Below are 12,775 nucleotides of genomic sequence, written 5' to 3'. Positions count from 1 at the left end.
AGTTCTTGTATCACATTTATGAATAAATTTACATTTCTTTAAAGTCCTTTTTGAGATAAGGAAACATATAAAATTCTCAGTCATCCTGTTCGTGGGTAGAAAGGCAACTTGAAATTGATTATTTTTATCTGGAAAATGGATGGGGGGTGAAAGAATTAAGTAGCTTTTCTACCCCTTTGCTACTATGAGTCCTCATTTCAGACTGCTTTTTCTTGTGAAGGAACCTTGGAGGAAGTGTCCATGCACTTGTGCCTCAGTGCACTGTCTCAGTGAGTAGCCCCCCAAAATATAGCTGCTTTCTGAAGTGATGCTACAAATCTCATTTTCTTTTAAGATCTTGTGCTGTTTGAAGCTAATTCTGAGCACCAAAATGGCACATGGTTGTTCCATGGTCTTTTGTGGCCAACAAAGCTAGATAGTTTGGTTTGAGGGTTCAGAAATTGTAGCTATGGCAGGAAATGTATATTTAAGTTACATAAAGATATTTCTTTCTCTCTGCCCTCTGCTTTCTCTACTCCAATCCCATGTTTACCCTCAGACTTGGGGTATTACTGGGAAGCCATTTTATTCCTTGCATGGGAGACTGTGGTGAATTCATTAAGATTCTCCAGAGCACATCTGGCAATAACTTACTATCTAAGAAGAAAAATATTTAAGAAAACACAGGATTCAAAATACCAGTGGTGTGGGCCAACAAGGTCATAAGGAAAGGGAGCAGAATGGAGTTTCCATTCCCATTGCCTGCTCAGTTAGCAATCTGGAGAGGGGGGAGAGATCTACTGTCCAGTAAGCTGACAAATCCATACCCTCCAACATTTTACAGATGAAAACTGGGACACATGTAGCCAAGCAACATCAGAGTGTCATCAGGATGCCAAAAGGTATTAATGAGGAAGAATGCACAAGTTAGGGGAGGCTGCAGCAGTTTGCTTTTCCATGAAACTACTGGGAAGGCAAGATCAGTCCCCTCCTCATGTCCCTTCCCGGCCAAGTTAACTGAGTGTGAATTACTTTTGCACTAGAAATTTAATTTCCACTAATGGAAGTAAGCCAAGGACTAAGGGGCAAAGTAGGTAGAGGAGAGAGAAACTGGGACATATTGAAAAGCAGCTGAAAAAGTGGGATCACGGAATATTAATTGGGACTGCCCCTGCCAAATTGGGATCATTACAGGGAATGTAAACCAGTATTAAATACAGACTATGGCGGGTTACAAACCGCCATTTTGTACCTATTCACTACGTATTAGGGTTAGGAAGGGGCGGTGCTTCCGCACCCCCCTAACCCTAGTACATAGTGAATACGTACAAAATGGCGGCGGCCGTTCCACACGACCGCCACCATATTGACGTAGTGGACGCTGTGCGTCCACACGTCGCGCGGCACTAATGACATCATGCGTGCACCTCACAGCGTCATAACTGCACCGCAGGAAGAAGCTCCATTTTGGAGCTTCTTTTTTGCTCCGCGCGGGAGTCGCGCGGTTTGGCTGCTGCAGCTCTCTCACAGAGCAAACAGCAGCACCGGCAGACTGCCACAAAGCGGCGGTCTGTAACACACCTATGGAAGCATTTTAAAATCCAATATATTAGGCTATTATTTTGATTATGCTTCATTCTAATCATGTGCTGTTGTTGTTAACTTTATTTATACCCTGCCTTTCCCCCAAGATTGGAATTCAAGGTGGTTTACTTATTATAATTGTTTCAGTATATTTGAAGACATACAAAAGGTCAGCATTAAAATAGAATTAAACTATTAACCATGTTAATTCAATTTGAAACATACAAATCAAAACATGAAAGGACAGGCCCAACACTATCGGGCCTGAAGAGGAAGAGCCCTCCCCTCCTTCCTTCCAACTGTCATCTTCTGGCCTTAGAGGGAGTGAAAGGACAGGCCCAACGCCATCGGGCCTGAAGAGGAAGAGCCCTCCCCTCCCTCCTTCCAACTGTCATCTTCTGGCCTTAGAGGGAGCAAAAGGACAGGCCCAATGCCATCGGGCCTGAAGAGGAAGAGCCCTCCCCTCTTTCCTTCCAACTGTCATCTTCTGGCCTTAGAGGGAGTGAAAGGACAGGCCCAATGCCATCGGGCCTGAAGAGGAAGAGCCCTCCCCACCCTCCTTCCAACTGTCATCTTCTAACCTGGGAGGGAGTGAAAGGACAGGCCCAATGCCATCGGTCCCCACCTCGATTTAGAAAAAGAGCCCTCTCTGCAGTCCATCTGCCTTGGTCCAGGCCTCAGAGGGAGAGAAGAATGCTGGACCTGATCCCCCCCCCCCACACACACACCATTCCCTTCTCCTTTTGTGTCGTGTCTTTTTAGATTGTACGCCAGAGGGCAGGGAACTGTCTATTATCCCCTCTGTTGTAAGCCGCCCGGATTCCTAGTGATTGGGCGACATATAAATAAATCCTATTATTATTATTATTATTATTATTATTATTATTATACACTTAAAATATAAAATTATAAAAAGCATTTAAAACAATACAATTTAAAACAGAGTATCACCCTCCACTAAGCCCTTTCCTTTACAAACTTCAGTTCTAAAAGTCAGTTGGAATGTTTTAAAAGTCTGCTGATGGAACAAGAAAGGAGTCGTTGTAACTTTCCTAGGAAAGGAGTCCAAGAGCCACTGAGGAGGCCCTGTCTCATATGTCCACCAGCCATACCTCTTCTGTGAATCCCAAAGTTTAAACAGGCTCAAATGGGGAACTGCAATCTATCAGATAGTCTGGATCTAAGCCATATAGACAATATGTCCCAGCTTATGGCTGTCACCCTAACAGTGTGCAATTCTATAGACTTGCCATGTTAATCACTGACACCACCATATTTGTATATAAACTCATTTAATCAAAATGTACCGATTCCCACATTCATTTTTTTTTGTACAGCCTGTATGTGTATGGAACAACAGCAATCGCCAGTACATTTCCATACCATTTATTAGTGCCCTTAAGCACTCCCTAATGTGTAACTAATTGCCCCCGGTTTACAATGTGTAAACTAATTACCCCCAACAATCTGGGTACTCATTTTAGTGACCAATGGAAGGATACAAGGCTGAGTGACCCTGGAGCCCTATAGGATTGAACTCACAACCTTGTGGCTGTGAGAGGCAGCAGTACCAGCATTTAATCACTGTGCCACCGGGGCTCCATATAATCTCACACCACTACTCAATGTCTATATTTGCAATGTGAAGCTAAACTGCAATATAGTACTACTTTGTACATATGTGTGTGTGGGGGGGTATGATGTATGGAATGTAAGAGCAGCAGCATTAATGTGCATTTTGGTCCAGCCATTGACACTGTAATATAGCATAATGTGATGTCTTAACATAAAGATACATCTTGTGGGATCGGCAGAATGGCAACTCCAGCCAGATTTTATGACCATTTCAACAGCATATCCAGGGGTAGCCAGTCTGGCCATACTGGAGAGTACAATAACATCCAAAACCCACTAGACCATGATACCTATATGCACAAAATACAATTTGCAAGCTTCCAAAGCTCCACTGACTTTGTCTGACAACCTGGGTCTCAAAGGAAGTGTCTCTTTGTGTTGCTAATGGAATTTAAATTTTATTTCCTGGCCTTTAAGATGCTTTGTCTGCCAGTGTCCACATGGCTAGAAGGAGGAGTGACCTGCCTGCATGAATATCCCTGCATACCATCTGAACTGAGAACAACAACAACATCATCTTGACAAAATGCAGGCCTGTGACTAAAATTGTCTTTTCTCCCCTTCTTCTCCTGTATGATTTTTATAACCTTTGCCTGATGAAGAAGCCAGTGGAACATCAAAAGCTTGCAATTTATATTTTATGTATCTTGGTTGTTCCAATAAAGTTATCACTGTTTTGTGAATTTCACAGCATGATAGTTCCTACTTTGGTATAGGAACAGCTGCATTATTTGTAAGATGAGTTACGATTAATGTCTATGCATTATAGTATCCTGAACACTAGAGGGCAGTACAATACTATTATCTCAACAAAAAGTGTATTTGCATTATAATGTACTATTATCTCAGGAAAAAAGTAAAGGGGCGTGTGTGTTAAAAGCCTTCCTAAATGTTATTGATTTTGTGCGAATATTGTACATTCGGTCATTGTAAACAGCATTTTCCCAACAATCCCATTCTCCAAAATTATTCCTCATGAGAAGAAGAAATGAAAGTTATGAAAAGGACAGGATAAAGATATCGAGTAGAAAGGCAAATGAAGAGAAGGAAGAGACAAGGAAAAGCAGGGGGAGAGGAAACCTCAATCTAGCATTGCTGTGTTATTTATTATTATTATTATTATTATTATTATTATTAATGGTATTTATACCCTGCCCTTCAGCCCTAAAGGCTATCATTATCAGTGTTGCTACTGCTACATGAATAATTCTAGCAATTATTAAAATATTGAACCCAAGCTAAGGGAAGAAGACCCAAGAGACTTTCTAATCTCCCCTCTTCCTCCTTCCATATGTCATATGCTGAATTGTGATTATTTGATTAATGGAAAATAAGTCCATCTCAAGATGAGATCCTTGGACTTTCAGCTAAATATTGGATTGCTTTGTCAATGGAACTACCGTATATACTTGACTATAAGTCAACCTCATGTATACGTCGAAGGCAGGTTTGGGGGCTAAAATTATGGATTTTGATATGATCCATGTATTGGTCGAGGGTAACATTTAGGGGCATGTGACAAAGGATCTATAGGATGAAGCAAAGTAAAATGATGCCAAAGAACTTAACAAAATTCCACTGGCATAACTGTTTGTGTTCCCACTAAAGGCTGGATTGATGAGAGAGCAGAGTGGGGTCAGTGCTTTCAGGACAGATTATACTTTTACCTTTCACCAAGGGATGGTTCCCTTTTTATAAGAATTAAAGTACAGTATTTAGATTGACCCATGGATAAGTCAATTCAAGTTTTTTGGGTCAATTGTTTGACTAAAATTTCTAGACTTATACATGAGTACATACAGTAATACAACCAACATTGCATTTGGGTCAGATATGCTGTGGCCTGTGTAGGAATAAATGCTGCACTAACATGGTGCAGAAGAGTGTAGTGTTTGAGTGCTGGACTAAGCAGTTTATCACACATGAGAAATTCCGTACAAAAATGGGGGTTTAAATTTGGGGGGGGGGGGGATGCTAAAGCAGTTTTTTTCACATGACATCATTGTTAAGCTAATGTTAACCTGAACAGAAAGTGGAGCAAAAGTAGACAAAAGCCTTTTTTTTTTTTACTTTCAGAAAATCTCAATAGTAAAAAGGAACGGCTTTTGTTTACTTTCCATTCAGGTTAACACAAGTTTACCAATGACATGTGTGAAAATTAACCCACTTTTGCGGGGGTTTTTATACCTTTTAAATCTTGTTTTTGCACGGGATTTCCTCTGTGTGATAAACCAGTAAGATACTGGCAGACCAGAGTCTCCACACAGTCATGGAAACCCACTAGGCAAATCACACTCTCTCCTTCTCAGAGGAAGGCAATGACAAATTTTGCCAAGAAAACCCTGTGATAGCATTGTCTTAGGTCAGTGATAACTAGAAAGCACACCACAACAAGATACTGCACCACAACATTCTGCTGGGTATCTTACATATCTCCTCTCACCTCCCTCCCACTGTAGGTAGGTTGCTGGATCTTGGTGCCTACAAGTAGTAAGCAATGTTCTTCTTTTGACTAACAGAAGAAGAGGACAGTAATGGTTAGTTACTATGGTTTTTCCCCACCTACACTATGCAGTTAAACAATTTGATACCACTTTGATGGTCATGACCCTATCCTATGGAATCCCAGGATCGGTAATTTGGTGAGGAGAAAGGCAGGGTATAAGATCATCATCATCAATAGTATATGATAGCTTGTTTCTGTTTATGCACATACAAAATGTCCCAGAGTGACTCTTAGAGGAGAGGCCAGGGCTCACAGTGGTGCAAGTCTTGCCAGAGAGACAGATTATCGAGATCCAAAGGTCTCCCCACAATACAAAAAAAGTACAGTCACCCTTCCTAACTCACGGATCTGAGATCAGTGACCTTGAATATCCATGGAGGGGCAACCTCCGCTATTTTCAAAAGCATGTGCACCCAGGCTACATGCATGGGAGCATTCCTCATTCAAGCCTATGGGGCTTGAATATGCATGAGCCACTGTTTTCACGCTGGAGGTGGGGGAGGAACAGATCTCCTGCAAAAATGGAGGCCCAACTGTATATTACATCCTTACATTCTAATGGCTGGGGAAGAGGTTCATGTTTTAATGTCAAAAAAGTAATTTTAAATGATGCTAATTCCCAATCAATAATCTAGGTCCCTAAACTTGTTTTGGCCGCCATTTTTCAAAGTTGGAAAGCTCTTGACTTTGGAAAATGGCTGCTGAAGCAAGTTCAGGGACCTGCACTGGAGCCAGATGGAGGTTTTGGTAACACCGGGGTACAGCCGGAATGAAGCTTCAATTTAGCACTGGTAAAATGCATTTTTCAGCATTGAAATAATCCCCCTAGATAGCTAAATGATGGCCCAAAGTGTGGCTAAAATGATAATCACTCAGAGTTTCAGATACATAGAAGGAGGATTATGGCCTGGTTTCTGAATTATACTCATGAATACATACAGTAAATGACAGTGGGGTGGCCAGGCAATTTAAACTGCAGGGGTATGGAGTACAATAATATTTAATTTCTTGTAGATGGTAGACATGAGAAGGAGCAGAAGCATAGAATAGTTGGAGCAAGGTCAGGCTGACTCTATGGGATTGTTCAGGAGTTTCTCTTTTTTTTACTACAACTCCTAGTTTTCACCAGCTAGCATGGCCACGGGTCATTGTGGCTGGGGAATTCTTAGAGATGTAATTCAAAAAATAACTTTTTCAAGCTCTGGTCATGCCACGCTGGAAAGTTGCCATACCAGGGATATGTCTATACTGTATAACACAATTTGAGTCCTATGAACTATCCACAGCAAAACACAACTATATCATTAGAAACTTGCATTTTTCATTTCCCTTCCTTCCTTCTTTTTTCACTAAGTAATAAACTGTTGTGGTCTGCAGTGGATGCAATATAGTTGCATTCATTACTATAATATTTTGATAGGATTTTTTTTAATTTCCATAAACAAATACATCTCTATATTCTATTACATTCTATTACCTTTTTGACACATTATTTTATATACCCCTCAGTGCTCCCCTTCCCCGAAGCCATTTCCATCCTTATATTCCATCCAAAAATTCAGTTCATCTTCTGGAGGTAATCTTCCATCTTCTTTTCTCAACACTTTCTCGACAAATTCTTTCCAAATCCCCTCAAAGTCATTTCTTTTCCATAATCCTTTTTTTACTTTCAGTTTACATGTCAATTTATCATTAATAGCTAATCTCCATACCTCTTTGTACCAATCCTCCACTTCTACATCCATTTTCGTTTTCCAACACCTTGCTATTATTAATCTCGGTGCTGTAAGCAAATTTGTTACCAAATCTTTTCTTCTTTTTTCCATTTCTCTGAGTTATATAATGATAACAAAACTATACTCATTCTTCTATCTATTTTTTATTCATAACATTTTCTATTTCTAATAGCACTTTTCCCCAAAAATTTTGTACATATTTACATTGCCACCACATATGCATATATGACGCTACTTCTTGACAACCTCTCCAACAATTTTTTTAGTTATTCTTATTAATATTATGTAATCTAACTGGAGTCAGGTACCATTTCCAAATCAACTTATAATAATTTTCTTTTATCCGAACCGATAAATTTTTCAAGTGTCTTTGTTCCCAAATTCCATTCCATTCCTTGTCATTTATTTTACATCCTAATTCTTCTTCCCGTAATCCCTTTAGAGTATTTCCTTTTATTTTTCCTCCTTTATTCTCCATCAACATTTTGTAAATTTTACTAGTAAATCCTTTTATATTCTCATTTTCTTCCATTTCTCTTCCTTTCTGAACTATTTGTTCAAATTGCGTATACTTTTTCTTTTCTACATTCCTTTTATTATTGGTGTTATTATTGAGTCTTCATTAATTAATTCTTTTTTATGTTTATACCATATTTCTATTATATTTTTCATAAATGGATTTCCAATAATTTTTATTTCTTTCCTTATAAAGTCCTTAAAAAAAGATATTCCATATTCTCATATCTACTTCCTCTGTATCTACTGCTAACCATTCTAAATCTCGATAGGAATTTTTATTTACTTAGTTCCTTGTTGACTTTTGTTCACTGTTTCCTGCTTTCTTGGGTTAGAGATAACATTTTGAAGTCAGATAAACTTACATTTTCCCTTGCTCTCAAAGCCTCTGCAGCTGTTTGGAGCTTGTTGCTAGTACAACTGTTCCATGTTTTTCAGGAATGGCATTCCTCGATAAGATAGCAACATTCTTGAACTCCAGATGTTCTGATCTAGCATGAAAGCATTGATGTAATATTAAGCCTTAAAATCCAAGAATTGTCCCTGTCTTTTACCCCCTCCCCCTCCAACATATTTCCTCCAACTCTGACTTTAATAAATACTTAGTAGATTGGAAGAGGAAAAGGAATCTGGAGAAAAAAATATCAAACAGGATTTTCTGAACTTTCTTAACTGTGATGATCAGTTCAGTATCTCTCCTGTCAGACAGACATGTATGAAATGTAAATTTACACTTAGCTTCACATCCCTTTCCATAAAGTTAATGTTAGAACAGGGCTTATTCCCTGAACCACTTAAAGAAATGATTCTTTTATGTCTTCCACAGGAGAAATTGAAGGTTACGGGAAAATCAGGATAAATGTTTGTGTGTTAATCCCTAGCTGAATATCTCTGAGTGGCCAACCAAAAATGACATCATTGCTTCTAACTGTCAAGAGCTACTCGCCTGGGAGACATTGGTTTATATTACAATCAGCTGTAGGGAATCCAACAAGGATGATCTCATCCACAGATGAGGGAGCCTGAACTTTGCACCTTTTTCATCACATGAAGTCAGCTTGTCATAGATTGGGACATGTCTGTGGACTGATGATTCCTGTAGCCCTTTTGGTTATGTGTGTGAAGACAAAGGGAACCATTTCAAAGCAAATATATAATTCAAAATAAAATATGGTTGACAAAGCTGATTGATGCCGCAAAGTTCATTGCAGTAGAAACCTATAAAATTGAAATTAAATAGATTCCAGGAGGCATAATTGGAAAAGAACTTTTCTCTTGACGCAGTGGTTAAGTTACTTGATGTTAATAATCAAAAGGGAGATAAGAATTTAAATTTATATCCATCTGAATTAATCATGATATCTTTGGATTTCACTAATTTCTTCCAGTATAGCATCATTCCTAGCCTCTGAACTCACTTGCAGGGTTTCAGATATGGCAAGTTCATTTGATGCATTTCTGTTACCCCTAATATACTGAAAAGATCTCCAGAGAACATCACTTAATATATATCTTAAATGCCATTGATGCAGACAAAACAAATGCATTGACTTGCTTAATTTAGGATGTTGATCTCAAGGGAATTTCAATGCAGTTGTTGTTGGCCTTCAAGTCAACTCCAACCAATGGCAACCTTATTCTTGGTTTTCTGGGTCAGGTTTATTCAGAGGAAGTTTGCCATTGTCTTCCTTCCAGGCTGAGAGTGTATGACTTGCCCAAAGCCATTCATTGGGTTTCCATGGCTGAGCAGGAACTTGAACCCTAGTCTCCCAGATTTCTAGTCCCACACTCAGAACACTATACCATGCTGTGGTGCAATAAACGCCCGGCTGACCAATCAGAAGGCAGCTGAGGACCAGCCAATAGAATGTGGGCTGGGACTTTTGAAAATTCCAAGCTGATAGAGGAGTTGTCAGTTGGGATTTGACAGTTGAGAGAACAGTTGAGTCCAAGAGAGGACTGAGTGCCATGAGTTCCTGAGGGAATAGTCAGTTAGGGCTTGGGATCCTGAGATAGTGAAGGATGGTTAGGGGTAGAGCCTGAGGGGAAAAGGGCTTCCTTCCGTTACACATCCAGGACTCTAGAAAAGGGAGAGGCTGGAGTGTGATATCCTGTGGGATATTGTTAGCTTTGGTGGCTGTTAGGACTAAGTTTAAAAGAGGAACTTAATAGAAGGACTGAGTGAATCTTAGTTCTAAGAAACTAGTGATTTAGCTAGAGAGTTATAAAACCAATGGTAACTATAACAAGGTGAAAGTTCAATTATATAAAATATCATATCAAAAACAACACTGTTAAACCTTCTTGTAAATAAAATTTTATTTTTTTGATTCAAGAAAGATACGCCTGGACTTGAGTTAATACCAAGCTACTCACAATACAAAACACTGGTGGCAGTGGTGGGATAAAAAGGCCCAGGGTGCCTGCCATCATAGAAAAGGATTGTGCATCTGTGTCACACATGCTGATTCTCACAAGCATTGCAATGCATTGCAGTGTCCCCCCAATGTATTGCAAAGTATAAAAATGCCCCAAATCTGCTGAAATATTTTCAGATGCAGAATCAAAAGCATTCTATAGTACTCAAAAAGGGGAATTTGAATCCCCTCCTTCCTCCCTGCCCCCAACAAAAAAAGTTTAAGAAACAAAATTGTATGTTAAAACAGCTCTCCATGGTAGATGGCCAAAATGCTGGGAACATTGTTTGCAATTCTACATGTGGCAATCTCATAACAAGCCTCCCTGGTAGATCTAGTTCTGTGTGGATTCTGCATAAAAACATATCTCTAACATTGGGCAATTAAACAGGCTGAAAATGCCCTAGCAGCCTCTACAAGAATTAAGCCAAAATAAATAAACAAAAGTCGTGATGGGGACACTTCTCTGAAGAAAACCAGCAGCAGTAAAATGGAGGCTACATTGTTTATCTTGTACTCCAGGGAGTTGGAGGTACCAATGAGAAACAGTATGGAGCAGAAAGGGTGGAGGGAATATCATGTGGCTCAAAAAGCACCTGTAGTGCAAAGATGCCTGGAATATTGATGAATTGAGTAGGTATCTCCTTACACATACACTAAGCACTTTTTACACAAAATCTATAGGTAATGATTGGCTATAGACCCATAGGTAAAGGCATATGTTAATGACTTCCTGATAATGAAGTAGACTTAAGGCCATGGGGTGAAACACAAGGGCAAAATAAAGCAGTTTCCAGCCACTTTGAAGGTGGGGTGTTTAGACAATGCATGACTCAAAAGCAGCTGGAAATCAGACCAAAGCTTCACTCTGTGGCTAAAAATCAGAGCAAAAAGAAGCCAGGACAGTTCAACTCAAGACGGAAAATGCACATCTCTGCTGTTGTATATGAATGCCCTGACGCAAGTGCAGGGCTGTGGCAAAGCAAAGAAATGAAAGTGTGGTAACTCCTATGGATGTAATTACAATATACACAAACTAGATAATATACCCAAAACAGGGGGGCAAGGAGTGAAGGGGGCATGTATGGAGGGCCTCTCTGATTGTGCCATGGAACGGGATGTTATGTGGAAGACATGCGAGGTACTGAGAGTTGCAGGTGGTGTGTTGTGTGACAGTACACATGTATGGTGGGGAGACAACAAAAAATTAGCCAACTTGGGAGCAGGCTATTCCGGCAGTGTGGTTTCAACCCAGTTTTGGGGAAAGCAGGATCAAGCTACTTTTTCCTGCCCATCTGCTCTACTCCTATGAAAGCTTATGTTACCAACCTCTTTGTCTCAGTCTCAAAGGTGCTACAAGATCCCTTTGCATTATGTCTTCCTTGTTATGCTTCTGTCATGTACTTTTACCCATTACCCGGGTACAATTTCTATGGCTAAAGCTGGACCGCGATAGGTATTCTGATGCTGGGCTTCCCATTTACTTTTTAATTCCTTGAAGGATCCAGAAAATATGATCCTCCTTAAAAACATCACCTTGTTGTGTATTTCTATTTTTAAAAGCAGGATTTTGAAACCTTTCCCTCTTTTCATTTTAACTTCACTGAATTCCATCTCTCTCTGGTTGCCAAAAAGATCTTATTTCTATATAAAAGAGAGGAAAATGTTGTTAATATTTTCTACATGGCTTCATGTTGAAGTCAATTATCTCTCAGTACAAATGGGGCCTCCTGACTTACCGGGCAGGCCGAGTTGCTGGGGCCGATCAGGGCGGTCGCCCAGTGTGGGCGCATGTGGGGGCGGCCGCGGGCGGGCCCGCGTGTCGGGCGGCCCTCCGGGCCGGCATGGCAGCGGACGCCCCCGCGGCGGCGGACTCCAGCTCCCAGGAGCCCTGGGAGCGGAAGCGTCCGGGGCCGCCGCTCCTGGACTACAGCTCCCAGCATCCCTTGGGAGCGGAAGCGGCCCGCATTGGCTGGCGCGGGAGGGGTCGGCCGCTCTCATTGGCAGGGAGCCCGAGGAGGCGGTCCTCTCCGGGGGCTCCCAGCCGCTGATTGGCTGGTGGGCCTTCTTAGGCCCTGGTTCGCCGGTGGCCGGCGCCATTTTGTGTTCCTGGCTCGGAGAGGCAGCGTGGGCTGCAACTCTCCAGCGCTGCTTCGCCCTCCACCCTCGTGGAACCGGGCCAAGAGCAGCTGCAGCCGGGACTTTGGAGCTGCCTGCTCCACTTTGTAGGGGCGCGGCGGCGGCGTTAGCGGCAGAGCTAGAGGCGGCGGGAGCAGCGGCCAGACTCCTCGGAGCCGCTTGCCCCCCCCCCCGCACTCCTAATTTTAGGGGCGGTATAAGGAAGATCACCTGGGCTTGCCTCTCCATTCCAGCTGACCTCAACTTCGGCCAGGTACTATATC

At 41.3% G+C, this 12,775-nt stretch overlaps 1 long non-coding RNA gene across 2 annotated transcripts in view; it reads right to left on the bottom strand.

Annotated features, from left to right (window-relative positions):
• The window catches only part of LOC149319808 (uncharacterized), a 58,409-nt gene extending 48,578 nt beyond the window's left edge, over window positions 1-9,831 (bottom strand). For both annotated transcript variants that reach the window (XR_016279896.1, XR_016279897.1), the window contains exons 1-2: window positions 9,760-9,831; window positions 8,322-8,447 (exon numbers count right to left, since the gene is read on the bottom strand). This is a non-coding gene — a long non-coding RNA (uncharacterized LOC149319808). The remainder of the gene's footprint in view (window positions 1-8,321; window positions 8,448-9,759) is intronic.
• Window positions 9,832-12,775: the final 2,944 nt, after the last annotated feature.

This window comes from Sceloporus occidentalis, unplaced genomic scaffold (genome assembly GCF_023333645.1).
Source record: "Sceloporus occidentalis isolate IW3139 unplaced genomic scaffold, rSceOcc1.0.p SCAF_2, whole genome shotgun sequence".
Taxonomy (NCBI): Eukaryota; Metazoa; Chordata; class Lepidosauria; order Squamata; family Phrynosomatidae; genus Sceloporus; species Sceloporus occidentalis.
The sequence above is the reverse complement of the archived record's forward strand: the minus strand, read 5'-3'. Positions and strand labels throughout refer to the sequence as shown.